The sequence below is a fragment of the Procambarus clarkii genome, chromosome 38 (assembly GCF_040958095.1).
Source record: "Procambarus clarkii isolate CNS0578487 chromosome 38, FALCON_Pclarkii_2.0, whole genome shotgun sequence".
NCBI lineage: Eukaryota > Metazoa > Arthropoda > Malacostraca > Decapoda > Cambaridae > Procambarus > Procambarus clarkii.
In genome coordinates this window covers 31,546,699-31,561,187 of record NC_091187.1, presented here as the reverse complement: position 1 = coordinate 31,561,187, position 14,489 = coordinate 31,546,699, and the positions used below count along the sequence as shown (strand labels likewise).

General features: G+C 52.2%; 1 long non-coding RNA gene across 2 annotated transcripts in view; it reads left to right on the top strand.

Moving 5' to 3' along the window:
• LOC138372418 (uncharacterized) overlaps nucleotides 1–14,489 on the top strand; it is a 326,474-nt gene that overhangs the window by 14,246 nt on the left and 297,739 nt on the right. Inside the window, exons 2-5 of one of the 2 annotated variants that reach the window (XR_011230858.1) lie at nucleotides 669–1,010; nucleotides 1,104–1,278; nucleotides 1,357–1,462; nucleotides 1,546–1,814. This is a non-coding gene — a long non-coding RNA (uncharacterized lncRNA). Of the gene's footprint in view, nucleotides 1–668; nucleotides 1,011–1,103; nucleotides 1,279–1,356; nucleotides 1,463–1,545; nucleotides 1,815–14,489 lie in introns of those variants that run through there. The other variant, XR_011230859.1, reaches the window with a different exon arrangement.

The following is a 14,489-nucleotide window of genomic DNA, read 5'->3' as shown; positions in this document are numbered from 1 at the left end:
CCTTGCCTGTTGGCAGGGTTGTTGGTTTTCTGTAGTTGATAACAAGCTGTGTGCTTTTAAGCATAGGTCCCCCCCCCCCTTCAGTGTCCTTCCTCCTACTGGCGGCAGGAAGTGACTCTAGCAAGGTTGCATATCGGCCACTTGCTTAATTCACCATCACTAAGGAGCAGGGCGAAACTCCATAAATTGTCCAAATTGCATTTTTCTGCGTTCAGTCGTGCATGTCCTTATTGAATGTCTTGACTACCAGGACGAGGGTGTTCTGCTTTCCTACCGTTCCTTGCAGTCGCTTGTCCCTCGATAGTTCGTGGTGAATGGGGTGCTTTTGATATCTTTCGCCTTGAGTCTTTATTCTATATTGGCATCATCGATGATATTTAGCGTCCTCTGATTATTTCGTGCATTTGATGGTGCTACATAGCCTTCCCAGTTTGATGCCTTCTTTTAATAATTACTTACTATGTCAGTTTTTTTTTTTGTGTGTGAAACTTCACTACTGAAATCTTTAACTTGTCTAAAATATACTTACGCATGTATATGCTACTTTGAATCTAGCAAGCTTTGCAAAATTATTACTTCCAAATGAAGACGTACTTTGTTTACTTGTGATGTAACTTAACAATAGTTGTCAGTGACTTGTTTTTTGTAATATTTTAATCTCGTTCCAGATGAGTGTCATAATATTTCTGGTGATTGCGACGGGAGTGATGCCATCCTGGGCCCAATACTTCATTAGAGACGACGCTGCTCCTGTCATCTTGGGAGTCACTGTTGACAGGCCATTCGTTACCTCAACTGAACCTCTTGGTATCTGAAGGCGGCCCCACCCAACCTCCTCAACCCCAGCAACCCTCCCACAACTAACAGCCCAACAACCTGTGTTTGTTCAGCCACAACTACCAAGCCAGCCTCGGGCCTTCATTCCTCAGCCTCAACAAGTATCTCCCCTATTGCCTCCCTTTACCTTCCGTCCAACTTCATCTCTATGTAACCATGCTGCTAAACCCCTGGTAAGACGTTTTATTTTCCTTTAATATAGCAGTTTTAAGGTTAAATGGCACTTAAAATGAGCCCCCTACATAATGTGTATTCCAACTGGTCAGGTTGACGAGGTAGAGGACGGCAGAGCGTATCACTTCTCATGGTGTCACGACTCTGGTAGACTCTACACCTGGGAGCAAGCAACCTATTACTGCTCTGGCCGTGGCAACGGCTTCCAGGCCGTCAGTATTGAAAGTCTCAGGAAGCAAGAATTAATCTCCAGGTTCCTGATTGCACGTAAGTTGACAAGCTAGTATTGGAGTATAACTTGGCCTGGAGTCGCTAACTTGGATGTAATGAAATGATATATTTCAGACAACATCAGCGACATCTGGACGAGCGGCAACAAACGTAACTCGAGGTCTTGGTCGTGGTTATCTGGCACTTCCTCTCCCTACTCTAACTGGTCTAGCACCGGCAGGTGAGAACTAGTTTGTTGACCGTAAACACTCGTGGTGTTGATTGGTAATGATCATGGCATTGAGTACCACTTGTCTTCCCCAGGCTAGGACTACCACAGCCAGACAACGATGAAGGCAACGAGGACTGTCTGGCTGGAGTTAAACAACCAGTATAACGATGGTGTCACTTGGCTCGACTCCTCCTGTTTCCGCCTGAGGCGTGTCATCTGTGAGGCTCAACGCTTCTATGTTCAATAGTTATTCTCCATTTGTTCTCATTATTGTAATATTATAAGTAATGGCAGTAAGCTTTTAATCCTATTGATTCATTTTGTCTTAGAGTAAGAATTTTTAATAAAAGAATCTGATAAGTGTGTTAATATAAATATTAAACACACACTTTGTTTGAAGATTTATCTTCACACACTTGTCCCCCTCCCCGCTCAGCTCGTTGTCGCCGTGTGGGGGGGGGGGGGGGCTTAGTGGGCGGCTCCCCCTCCCTGCTCAGCTCGTTGTCGCCGTGTGGGGGCTTAGTGGGCGGCTGCCGGAGTGTGATGCTCCTTGGGGCGGTCCTCTGTCCTTTTCTAGCCTTGTGCTCCTGCTGCCGTCCTCTCCAATTCTGCTGGGCATCTTTTCCTTTTCCTTCTGTTTCGTTTTTCTCCCCCCTCTTCTCCTATCTGCTTGCCGTTTCCTACCGACCTTTTGCTCGTTCTGGTTCTTCCCTTGGACTTCTTCTATTTTGACGCCCGGGTGCTTGAGGAGGCATACTCATGCACCCGTAGACCTGCAGTACCCGACGTCGAGAGCGAGGGGAACCTTTTATTGTCAATCCCCACTTCGTCACTGAACCCGATCTCGACGGACTGTCGGTTTCTTAAGGTGGCGTTTGTGGGGCGTATACTCGCGACGCACCCCTAGGAGGCCCCGACAAGATCGGCGATAGCTTCTTGTTGGGTGTCCTGCCTCTAATTGTGGCTCCATGGTGGGTGTGGGGGCACATTCGTGAGTGAATTCTTTCTTTCGTCAAGATGATTACCCCTGCTTCGGCTTCTTCTGGTTTACCTTCTCAGGCTCGTGGGGTGGGCGACCAAGCCCCCGAGTCGGTCCGTATTGGAAGACCGGGCTCTGTAGCCTCCGCTGCATTGGGCCCCGACCTTGCTCCTCCTTTGGCCTCTCTGACTCCTTCCTCTGGCTCCCCTCCCTCCTCTGTGGTTGGGTCGAGCCCCAAGCCCCCAGTGGTGACTACCTCGTCCCCTGGCGTGGCTCCTTCTCTAGTTGTAACTACTGCGCCTTTTAACCCCTCTCTCTCTGGGGGTTCTCACCGCCGTCTTCGTCACGGCCGCCCTCGCTCGATTCCTTCCAGTTCTGCTACCTATCAAGCCTTGTTTGGTCCCGCTTCGTGGGCCAAATATTTTGATCTCCTCCCTCTTGATTCTGCGCCTCCTGACGATTTCTCCCTCCATCGACATCTCATTGATTCCGTGGATGCCTCCATTACTTTCAACCCCACTCGTCTCGGTACACGTGTCGTTGCTGCTCCTTCTCAGGATGCTGCTTCCCGCTTGGCTGCCTTATCCTGCCTTGGCGAGACCCCCGTTCGGGTCTCGAAGAACGTTCAGTTGAATGCCAGTGTTGGCACTATTTTGCTCCCGCCCCATGTTGCGACCGGTGTTCGGGACCTACGCGACTGCCACGACGATATTCGACATATCCTCGCTGCCCAGGGCCATTCTATTCTCCAGGTGGACACGTTTACTCGTCCCCCTCGTGGTAGTCGCCGTCAACCCCTCCGGGTTGTGAAGATTACCTTTGATGGTAGGACCCTTCCACCCTCTGTCATTCTTGCTGGTGCCAGGTGCTCTGTCCAGGAGTACATTCCTTCTCCTCGGCTCTGCAACAAGTGCTGGAGGTTTGGGCATGGTGCCCTCCGCTGCTCTGGGACTGTCTCTCTCTGTCCTTTGTGTGGGAGTAAAGGTCACTCTAAGTCGGAGTGCGCTTCTCCCCAGGCTCGTTGCCTCAACTGCGGTGAGGCCCATCCTACCTTCTCCCGTGCGTGTGTCCATTACAAGCTTGAGGCAGCCGTCCTCAACTTGAAGCACCGGGAGCGTTTATCTTTTCCTGAGGCGAGGCGCCAGGTTCGCCGGCTCCCGCCTTATGCTAATATCTCTTATGCTCGCGTGTTGCGCTCTTCCTCTCCTCGTCCTTCCCGCCTTCCTCAGACTCACAACCGTTTCCAGGCCTTGGACCCTGATGCGCCCACTGCCCCCTCCTCTGTCCCTTTGGGTTCTCTCCCGAAGGATCCTCCTCCTGGTCCTCTGTCTGGGGTTCCCCTTCCTTCTACCCGGTCTGTCGTGTCTTCTGTGTCTTCTTCCTCGTCCCCCTCCGATCCTCCTTCCCATCCTCTTCCTCCATCTATCGGCTCTCCCCGCCGCCTGTCGGTGCGGGCGGATGTCCATCGCTCTCCTAACGGCCGTCGTGTGTGCTCTCGTTCGGCTTCTCCTGTTGAGACACTGGAATCCGTTGCCCGGTACGTAGTTGCTGGGACACCGGTCTCTTTAAGTCAGAAGCGTAAGCCTGGCTCCTCTCCTTCCTCTTCCCCGGCGGGTAAGAAGGCTTCGCTTTCTTCCTCAGCTCCTCCTCCTGGCTCTGTTGCTCCTTCCCCTCCCGTTTCAGTGCTTGCGCCCCCTGTTCCTGCTATGGAGGTTTCTTTGGCCCCTGCTTCCCTTTCGGTTGCTGCTCTTGCTGGGGTGCGCTCCTCTCTTTCTACTCCCCCTCTTCCTGCTGCTGTCCTTGACTGCTCCTCTCCGTTGTCTCCTCCTCCTCCTCCTCCTCCTCCGGACCCTGCCCGCCCACCTCTGATCTGTTCTCCCGTTTCCTTCCCTCCGTCTTTGCTCAGTTTACCCATGCCCCCTAACCCTGACTTTGCTGACCCTGATCCCGACCCTGATATTCTTTAACGTGCTCTGTTGGTCTTTCGCCTTTGTTTCTTCCTTGTTCTCTGTTTTTGTCCTTTCTCTTCTCGTCGTTGTCCATTCTTCAATGGAACGTTCGAGGTTATTACGCCAATTTCCTCGAACTCCAACTTCTGGTTTCGCGGTTTTCGCCCCTTTGTGTCTGTCTCCAGGAGCCGATGCTTGGTGCTCGTCCTGGTCGTTTTCGTGGCTATTCCTTTCTCTCCCCCCCCCCCCCCCAGCCATTGCTGGGGCTTCTAATTCTTCTGCTCTCTTGATTCGGGCTGATGTTCCCTTTGTTCCTTTACTTTTTCCTTCGCCTCTCCATTGTTCTGCTGCTCGTATCTTTGTGGGGAAATGGTACACAGTTTGTTCCATTTATCTCCCCCCGAGTGTCCCGCTCTCTTCCTGATTTGAAACACCTCCTAGACTCCTTGCCGGAGCCTGTGCTCCTGCTGGGTGACTTCAATTGTCGTCATTCTCTTTGGGGTGACGTTCTGACGAATACCCGGGGTCGCCTCCTTGAGCCGTTTCTCCTCTCTTCTTCCCTGTCTCTTCTGAATTCTGGTGAGCCCACTCATTTGGACTCTCGAACTCGCACCCTTTCTTGTCTTGATCTTTCTCTCTGCTCTTCTTCTCTTTACTTAGATTTCACATGGCAGGTTCTTGATGACCTCCATGGAAGTGATCATTTCCCCATCCTTGTTTCCTTTTTCTCTTTTCGCCCTTCCCTCTCTTTCCCTAGGTGGCAGTTTGCTAAGGCGGACTGGACCCTATTTTCCCTCAGTGCTACTCTCTCTGACCTCTCCCTTCTGCCCCTCTCTCGCGCTCTCCTCCTTTTTCATGACACTGTCTTCGACGCTGCCCTCCGCTCTATTCCTCGCTCTTCCTCTCGGGGTCCACGGAAGTGCGTTCCCTGGTGGAATGCGGACTGTGCTCGGGCTGTCCGCTGTAAGCGTGCAGCCTGGAAGAAGCACCGCCGTAGGCAGACGACCGATTCTTTTCTTTTCTTTCGGAAAGCGAGTGCGGTGGCCCGTAGGGCCATCCGTACGGCTAAACGTGAATGTTGGGCATCTTATGTCTCGACAATTACGTCCGAAACCCCTCTGGCCCAGATCTGGAAGCGTATCCGCAAGATAGCGGGTAAGTTCGTTCCCGATGTTTCACCGGGCCTTCACCTCCATGATACTCTTGTGGCGGACCCGTTGCAGGTCGCTTCCGAACTGGGTTCCCACTTTTCTTCTGTTAGCTCTGGTCTTCATCTTCCCCAATCTTTCCTTCTTCGCAAACCTGTCCTTGAGTCTCGTCCTTTAGATTTCTGCACTCATCTTCAGCTTCCCTATAATGATCCCTTCTCTCTCTCTGAACTTCGTTCTGCCCTGGCCCTCTGCGGTTCTACGGCGGCGGGCTCCGATGGTATTCATTATGAGATGCTTCGCCATCTCCCTCCGAGCACGTCTCAGTATTTACTGAGTCTGTATAATCGGATCTGGGAGTCGTCGTCAGTCCCTGAGGACTGGCTCGATGCCGTTGTCCTCCCTGTTCGCAAACCGGGGTCTCTGGGTACTTCCCCTAAGGACTTTCGCCCTATTGCTCTCACAAGTTGTGTCTGCAAACTCTTTGAACGTATGGTTAACGTTCGTCTGATGTGGTTCCTGGAACACCATCACCTCCTCTCCCCTTCTCAATTTGGTTTCCGCAAGTGCCGCAGCACGACAGATGTCCTGGTGAACTTGGAGGTCTATATACGTACTGCTTTTGCTGCGAAGACCTCCGTTGTTGCCGTCCTTTTTGACCTAGAAAAGGCTTACGACACCACTTGGCGTTATCATATCCTATCTCAACTTCATTCTTTTGGCCTTCGTGGTCATCTCCCTCTCTTTCTCCGCAGCTTCCTCTCTCGTCGTTCCTTTCGGGTGCGCCTTGGTACCGCTCTCTCTCCCTCTTTTCAGCAATACGAAGGTGTGCCCCAGGGTAGTGTTCTGAGCACTACTCTTTTTCTGGTTGCCCTCAATGGTCTTCTTTCCTCTCTTCCTTCTGGTGTCTTCTCCGATCTCTATGTCGATGATCTTACCCTTTGTTGTCAGGGTGATGATTCGCCTCTCCTTCAACGCCGGCTTCAACTTGCGATTGATGCCGTGTCGTCTTGGGCCACAGGTCATGGCTTGAAGTTCTCTACTTCTAAGACTTGTGCCATGACTTTTACGCGGAAACGGGTTGTTCTTCGTCCCTCTTTGTCACTTTGTGGTCATCCCCTTGAATACAAAGATTCCGCGAAGCTTTTGGGGTTATTCCTTGACACTCGTTTGTCTTGGTCTCCCCATATCTCTTACCTCCGTGTTGAGTGCTCTAAGTCCCTTACCCTCCTTCGGGTCTTGTCCCATACTTCTTGGGGGGCAGATAGGCGCACTCTCCTTGCTTTACATTCCTCTCTCGTCCTGTCTAAGCTCGATTATGGTTGCCCTGCTTACTCGTCTGCTTCTACTTCTACTCTTCGCCGTCTTGATGCTTTGCACCATACTGGGTTGCGCCTCAGTTCTGGTGCCTTTCGTTCGACTCCCGTCCTTAGCTTGTATGTTGACACTGGCTTCCTGTCTCTCCAGGACCGCCGTGATCGCTACAGTCTTCGCTATCTTGCGCGGTCCTTGCAACATCCTTCCTCTCGTCTCTGTCGTGCTTTAACTTTTACCCCTCCTGCGGTTCCTGTTCCTCTTCACCACCTCCCTCTTTCTGTCCGGTTATCTCGCCTGCAGGATTCTCTTTCCGTTCGTATTTCTGATGTTTCTCCTCGTGTTGTTCCTTCTTTGCCCCCGTGGAGGGTCCCTCTTCCGCGGTTTTGTACATCCTTGACTCGTATCACTAAAGCTTTTACCCCTCCTACAGTTCTAAAACGCCTTTTCCTCGAGCACTTTTCTTCTCACTCCCGCTCCGTTTCTGTCTTCACCGATGGGTCTAAGTCAGCGGACGGTGTTGGCTACTCTGTTGTGTTTCCTGATCGCACTTATATGTGTCGCTTGCCTCCGGAGACTAGCATCTTTACAGCGGAACTTTATGCTATTCTCTATGCTCTTCGTCTCCTGCTTTCTCGTTGTCAGTCTTCCTTTGTGGTTGTTGTTGACTCTCGTAGTGCCCTCATGGCTCTCGGGTGCTTTAATCCAGTTCATCCGGTAGTTGTCGAGATCCAGCATTGGCTGTTTCTCGTTCACAGTAAATTTAAGTCGGTTGAGTTTTGTTGGGTTCCCAGCCATATTGGCGTGTCTTTAAATGAGCGTGCAGATGCTGCCGCTAAGGAAGCTGTCCGCTCTTGTCCCATCTCTCGTAAAGGCATTCCGTATTCCGACTTTTACCCGGTTATCCATTCCTCAGTCCTTACCCGTTGGCAGGCTTCTTGGTTGTCTGTTACTGGTAACAAGCTACATACTCTTAAATGTTGTGTTTCCTCGTGGCCGTCCTCCTTCCACCGTAACCGGCGGTGGGAAACAGCTCTAGCGAGGTTGCGTATTGGCCATACTCGCTTAACCCATGGTCACTTGATGGAGCGCCGCCCTGCTCCTTATTGTCCTAGTTGCATTGTCCCTCTTACGGTCGTGCATGTCCTTCTTGAATGTCCTGACTTCCAGGACGAGCGTATGTCTTGCTTTCCGACCGCCCCTCGCGGTCACCTGTCCCTCGATAGAATTCTTGGTGACTCGGATACTTTTGATATCGTTCGCCTTATGCGTTTTTGTTCTCGTATTGGCATCCTTGGTGATATTTAGCGCCCTCTGATTATTTTGCGTATTTGATGGTGCTACATAGCCTTCCCGGTTTGGTGCCTTCTTTTGATAATTACTTACTTACTTACTTCCAGGACGAGCGTGTGTCTTGCTTTCCGACCGCCCCTCGCGGTCACCTGTCCCTCGATAGAATTCTTGGTGACTCGGATACTTTTGATATCGTTCGCCTTATGCGTTTTTGTTCTCGTATTGGCATCCTTGGTGATATTTAGCGCCCTCTGATTATTTTGCGTATTTGATGGTGCTACATAGCCTTCCCGGTTTGGTGCCTTCTTTTGATAATTACTTACTTAGTGGGCGGCTGCTGGAGTGTGATGGTCCTTGGGACAGTCCTCTGTCCTTTCCTAGCCTTGTGCTCCTGCTGCCGTCCTCTCCAATTCTGCTGGGCATCTTTTCCTTTTCCTTCTGATTCGTTTTTCTACCCCCTTTTCTCCTATCTGCTTGCCGTTTCCTGCCGACCTTTTGCTCGTTCTGGTTCTTCCCTTGGACTACTTCTATTTTGACGCCCGGGTGCTTGAGGAGGCATACTCATGCACCCGTAGAACTGCAGTACCCGACGTAGAGAGCGAGGGGACCCTTTTATTGTCAATCCCCATTTCGTCACTGAACCCGATCTCGACGGACTGTCGGTTTCTTAAGTTGGCGTTTATGGGGCGTATACTCGCGACGCACCCCTGGGAGGCCCCGGCAAGATGGGCGATAGCTTCTTGTTGGGTGTCCTGCCTCTAATTGTGGCTCCGTGGTGGGTGTGGGGGAACATTCGTGAATGAATTTTCTTTTTCGTAATGATGATGATGACCCCTGTTTCGGCTGTTTCTGCTTTACCTTCTCAGGTTCGTGGGGTGGGCGAATAAGCCCCCGAGTCAGTCCGTATTGGAAGACCGGGCTCTGTAGCCTCCGCTGCATTGGGCCCCGACCTTGCTCCTCCTTTGGCCTCTCTGACTCCTTCCCCTGGCTCCCCTCCCTCCTCTGTGGTTGGGTCGAGCCCCAAGCCCCCAGTGGTGACTACCTCGTCCCCTGGCGCGGCTCCTCTAGTTGTAACTACTGCGCCTTTTAACCCCTCTCTGGGGGTTATCACCGCCGTCCTCGTCACGGCCGCCCTCGCTCGATTCCGCCCAGTTCTGCTACCTATCAAGCCTTGTTTCGTCCCGCTTCGTGGGCCAAATATTTTGATCTCCTCCATCTTGCTTCTGCACCTCCTGACAATTTCTCCCCCCATCGACATCTCGTTGATTCCGTGGATGCCTCCATTACTTTCAATCCCACTTGTCACGGTACGTGTCGTTGCTGCCCCTTCTCAGGATGCTGCTACCCGCTTGGCTGCCTTATCGTACCTTGGCGAGACCCCTGTTCGGGTCTCGAAGAACGCTCGGTTGAATGCCAGTGTTGGCACTATTCTGCTCCCGCCCCATGTTGCGACCGGTGTTCGGGACCTGCGCGACTGCCACGACGATATTCGACATATCCTTGCTGCCCAGGGCCATTCTATTCTCCAGGTGGACACGTTTACTCGTCCCCCTCGTGGTAGTCGCCGTTAACCCCCTCCAGGTTGTGAAGATTACCTTTGATGGTAGGACCCTTCCACCCTCTGTCATTCTTGCTGGTGCCAGGTGCTCTGTCAAAGAGTACATTCCTTCTCCTCGGCTCTGTAACAAGTGCTGGAGGTTTGGGCATGGTGCCCTCCGCTGCTCTGGGACTCTCTGTCCTTTGTGTGGTGGCGAAGATCACTCTAAGTCGAGTGCACTTCTCCCCAGGCTCGTTGCCTCGACTGCGGTGAGGCCCATCCTACCTTCTCCCGTGAGTGTGTCCATTACAAGCTTGAGGCAGCCGTCCTCAACTTGAAGCACCGAGAGCGTTTATCTTTTCCTGAGGCGAGACGCCAGGTTCGCCGGCTCCCGCCTTATACTAATCTCTTAAGATCGCGTGTTGCGATCTTCCTCTCCTCGTCCTTCCCGCCTTCCTCAGACTCTCAACCGTTTCCGGGCCTTGGACCCTGATACGCCCACTGCCCCCTCCTCTGTTCCTTTGGGGTTCTCTCCCGAAGGATCATCCACCTGGTCCTCTGTCTGGGGTTCCCCTTCTTTCTACCCGGTCTGTCGTGTTTCCTGTGTCTTCTTCCTCCGTTCCTCCTTCCCATCCTTCCCCTCCGTCTCTTGACTCTCCCTGCCGCCTGTCGGTGCGGGCTGATGCCCATCGCTCTCCAAACGGCCGACAAGTGTGCTCTCGTTCGGCTTCTGCTTAGACGCTAGAATCCGTTGCCCACTACGTGATTGCTGGGACACCTGTCTCTTTAAGTCAGAAGCGTAAGCCTGGCTCCTCTCCTTCCTCCTCCCAGGCGGGTAAGAAGGTTTCGCTTTCTTCCTCGGCCCCTACTTCTGCCTCTGTCGCTCCTTCCCCTCCCATTTCGGTGGTTGCGCCCCCTGTTCCTGCTATGGAGGTTTCTTTAGCCCCTGCTTCCCTCTCGGTTGCTGCCCTTGCTGAGGTTCGCTCCCCTCTTTCTACCCCCCCTCTTCCTGCTGCTGTCCTTGACTGCTCCTCTCCGTTGTCTCCTCTTCCGGATCCCGCCCGCCCACCTCTGATCTGTTCTCCCGTTTCCTTCCCTCCGTCTTTGCTCAGTTTACCCATGCCCCCTAACCCTGTCTTTGCTGACCCTGATCCCGACCCTGATATTCTTTAACGTGCTCTGTTGCTCTTTCGCCTTTGTTTCTTCCTTGTTCTCTGTTTTTGTCCTTTCTCTTATCGTCGTTGTCCATTCTTCAATGGAACGTTCGAGGTTATTACGCCAATTTCCTCGAACTCCAACTTCTGATTTTGCGGTTTTCGCCCTTTTGTGTCTGTCTCCAGGAGCCGATGCTTGATGCTCGTCCTGGTAGTTTTCATGGCTATTCCTTTCTCACCTCCCCCCCCCCCCCCCCAGCCGTTGCTGGGGCTTCTAATTCTTCTGCTCTCTTCATTCGTGCTGATGTTCCCTTTGTTCCTTTACTTTTTCCTTCGCCTCTCCATTGTTCTGCTGCTCGTATCTGTGGGGAAATGGTACAGTTTGTTCCATTTATCTCCCCCCGAGTGTCCCGCTTTCTCTTCCCGATTTGAAACTCCTCCTAGACTCCTTGCCGGAGCCTGTGCTCCTGCTGGGTGACTTCAATTGTCATTCTCTTTGGGGTGACGTTCTGACGGATACCCGGGGTCGCCTTCTTGAGCCGTTTCTCCTCTCTTCTTCCCTGTCTCTTCTGAATTCTGGTGAGCCCACTCATTTGGACTCTCGGACTCGCACCCTTTCTTGTCTTGATCTTTCTCTCTGCTCTTCTTCTCTTTACTTAGATTTCACGTGGCAGGTTCTTGATGACCTCCATGGAAGTGATCATTTCCCCATCCATGTTTCCTTTTTCTCTTTTCGCCCTTCCCTCTCTTTCCCTAGGTGGCAGTTTGTTAAGGCAGACTGGACCCTATTTACCCTCAGTGCTACTCTCTCTGACCTCTCCCTTCTGCCTCTCTCCCGCGCTCTACTCCTTTTTCCTGACACTGTCTTCAACGCTGCCCTCCGCTCTATCCCTCGCTCTTCCTCTCGGGGTCCACGGAAGTGCGTTCCCTGGTGGAATGCGGACTGTGCTCGGCCTGTCCGCTGTAAGCGTGCAGCCTGGAAGAGGCACCGCCGTAGGCAGACGACCGATTCTTTTCTTTCGGAAAGCGAGTGCGGTAGCCCGTAGCGCCATCCGTACGGCCAAACGCGAATGTTGGGCATCTTATGTCTCGACAATTACGCCCGAAACTTCTCTGGTCCACTTCTGGAAGCGTATCGGCAAGATAGCGGGTAAGTTCGTTCCCGATGTTTCACCGGTCCTTCACCTCCATGATACAATTGTGGCGGACCCGTTGCAGGTCGCTGCCGTACTGGGTTCCCACTTTAATTCTGTTAGCTCTGGTCTTCATCTTCCCTAATATTTCCTTCTTTGTAAACATGTCCTAGAGTCTCGTCCTTTAGATTTCTGCACTCGTCTTTAACTTCCCTATAATGATCCCTTCTCTCTCTCTCTCTCTCTCTCTCTCTCTGAACTTCGTTCTGCCCTGGCCCTCTGCGGTTCTACGGCGGCGGGCTCCGATGGTATTCATTGAGATACTTCGCCGTCTCCCTCCGTGCACGTCTCGGTATTTACTGAGTCTGTATAATCGGATCTGGGAGTCGTCGTCTGTCCCTGAGGACTGGCTCGATGCCGTTGTCCTCCCTGTTCGCAAACCGGGGTCTCTGGGTACTTCCCCTAAGGAACTTTCGCCCTATTGCTCTCACAAGTTGTCTGCAAACTCTCTGAACGTATGGTTAACGTTCGTCTGATGTGGTTCCTGGAACCCATCACTTCCTCTCCCCTTCTCAATTTGGTTTCCGCAAGCGCTGCAGCACGACAGATGTCCTGGTGAACTTGGAGGTCTATATTCGTACTGCTTTTGCTGCGAAGACCTCTGTTGTTGCCGTCCTCTATGACCTGGAAAAGGCTTACGACACCACTTGGCGATATCATATTTTATCTCAACTTCATTCTTTTTGCCTTCGTGGTCATCTCCCTCTCTTTCTCCGCAGCTTCCTCTCCCGTCGTTCCTCTCGGGTGCGCCTTGGTACCGCGCTCTCTGCCTCTTTTCAGCAATACGAAGGTGTGCCCCAGGGTAGTGTTCTGAGCACTATTCTTTTTCTGGTTGCCCTCAATGGTCCTCTTTCCTCTCTTCCTTCTGATGTCTTCTCTGCTCTCTGTCGATGATCTTACCCTTTGCTGTCAGGGTGATGATTCGCCTCTCCTTCAGCGCCGGCTTCAACTTGCAATTGATGCTGTGTCGTCTTGGGCCACCGATCAAGGCTTCAAGTTCTCTACTTCTAAGACTTGTGCCATGAATTTTACACGGAAACGGGTTGTTCTTCGTTCCTCTTTGTCACTTTATGGCCATCCCCTTGAAGACAAAGACTCCGCGAAGCTTTTGGGGTTATTCCTTGACACTCGTTTGTCTTGGTCTCCCCATATCTCTTACCTCCGTGTTGAGTGCTCTAAGGCCCTTACCCTCCTTCGGGTCTTGTCCCATACTTCTTGGGGGGGGGGGCAGATAGGCGAGCACTCCTTGCTTTACATTCCTCTCTCGTCCTGTCTAAACTCGATTATGGTTGCCCTGCTTACTCGCCTGCTTCTCCTTCTACTCTTCGCCGTCTTGAAGCTTTGCGCCATACTGGGTTGCGCCTCAGTTCTGGTGCCTTTCGTTCGACTCCCGTCCTTAGCTTGTATGTTGACACTGGCTTCCTGTCTCTCCACTACCGCCGTGATCGCTACTGTCTTCGCCATCTTGCGCGGTCCTTACAACATCCTTCCTCTCGCCTCTGTCGTGCTTTAACTTTTACCCCTCCTGCGGTTCTTGTTCCTCTTCACCACCTCCCTCTTTCTGTCTGGTTATCTCGCCTCCAGGATTCTCTTTCCGTTCGTATTTCTAATGTGTCTCCTCGTGTTGTTCCTTCTTTGACCCCATGGAGAGTCCTTCTTCCGCGGTTTTGTACTTCCTTGACCCGTATCACTAAAGCCTTTACCCCTCCTATGGTTCTCAAACGCCTTTTCCTTGAGCACTCTTCTTCTCACTCCCGCTCCGTTTCTGTCTTCACCGATGGGTCAATTTCGGCGGACGGTGTTGGCTACTCAGTGGTTTTTCCTGATCGCACTAATGTGTCGCTTACCTCCGGAGACTAGCATCTTTACAGCGGAACTTTATGCTATTCTCTATGCTCTTCGTCTCCTGCTTTCTCGTTGTCAGTCTTCCTTTGTAGTTGTTGTCGACTCTCGTAGTGCCCTCATGGCTCTCGGGTCCTTTAATCTGGTTCATCCAGTGGTTGTCGAGGTCCTGCATTGGCTGTTTCTTGTTCACAGTAAATTGAAGTCGGTTGAGTTTTGTTGTGTTCCCAGCCATATTGGTGTGTCTTTAAATGAGCGTGCGGATGCTGCCGCCAAGGAAGCTGTCCGCTCTTGTCCCATCTCTCGTAAAGGCGTTCTGTATTCCGACTTTTACCCGGTTATCCATTCCTCTGTCCTTACCCGTTGGCAGGCTTCTTGGTTGTCACTTACTGGTAACAAGCTACGTACTCGTAAATGTTGTGTTTCCTCGTGGCCGTCCTCTTTCCATCGTAACCGGCGGTGGGAAACAGCTCTGGCGAGATTGCGTATTGGCCATACTCGCTTAACCCATGGTCACCTGATGGAGCGCCGCCCTGCTCCTTATTGTCCTAGTTGCATTGCCCCTCTTACGGTCGTGCATGTCCTTCTTGAATGTCCTGACTTCCAGGACGAGCGTGTCTTGCTTTC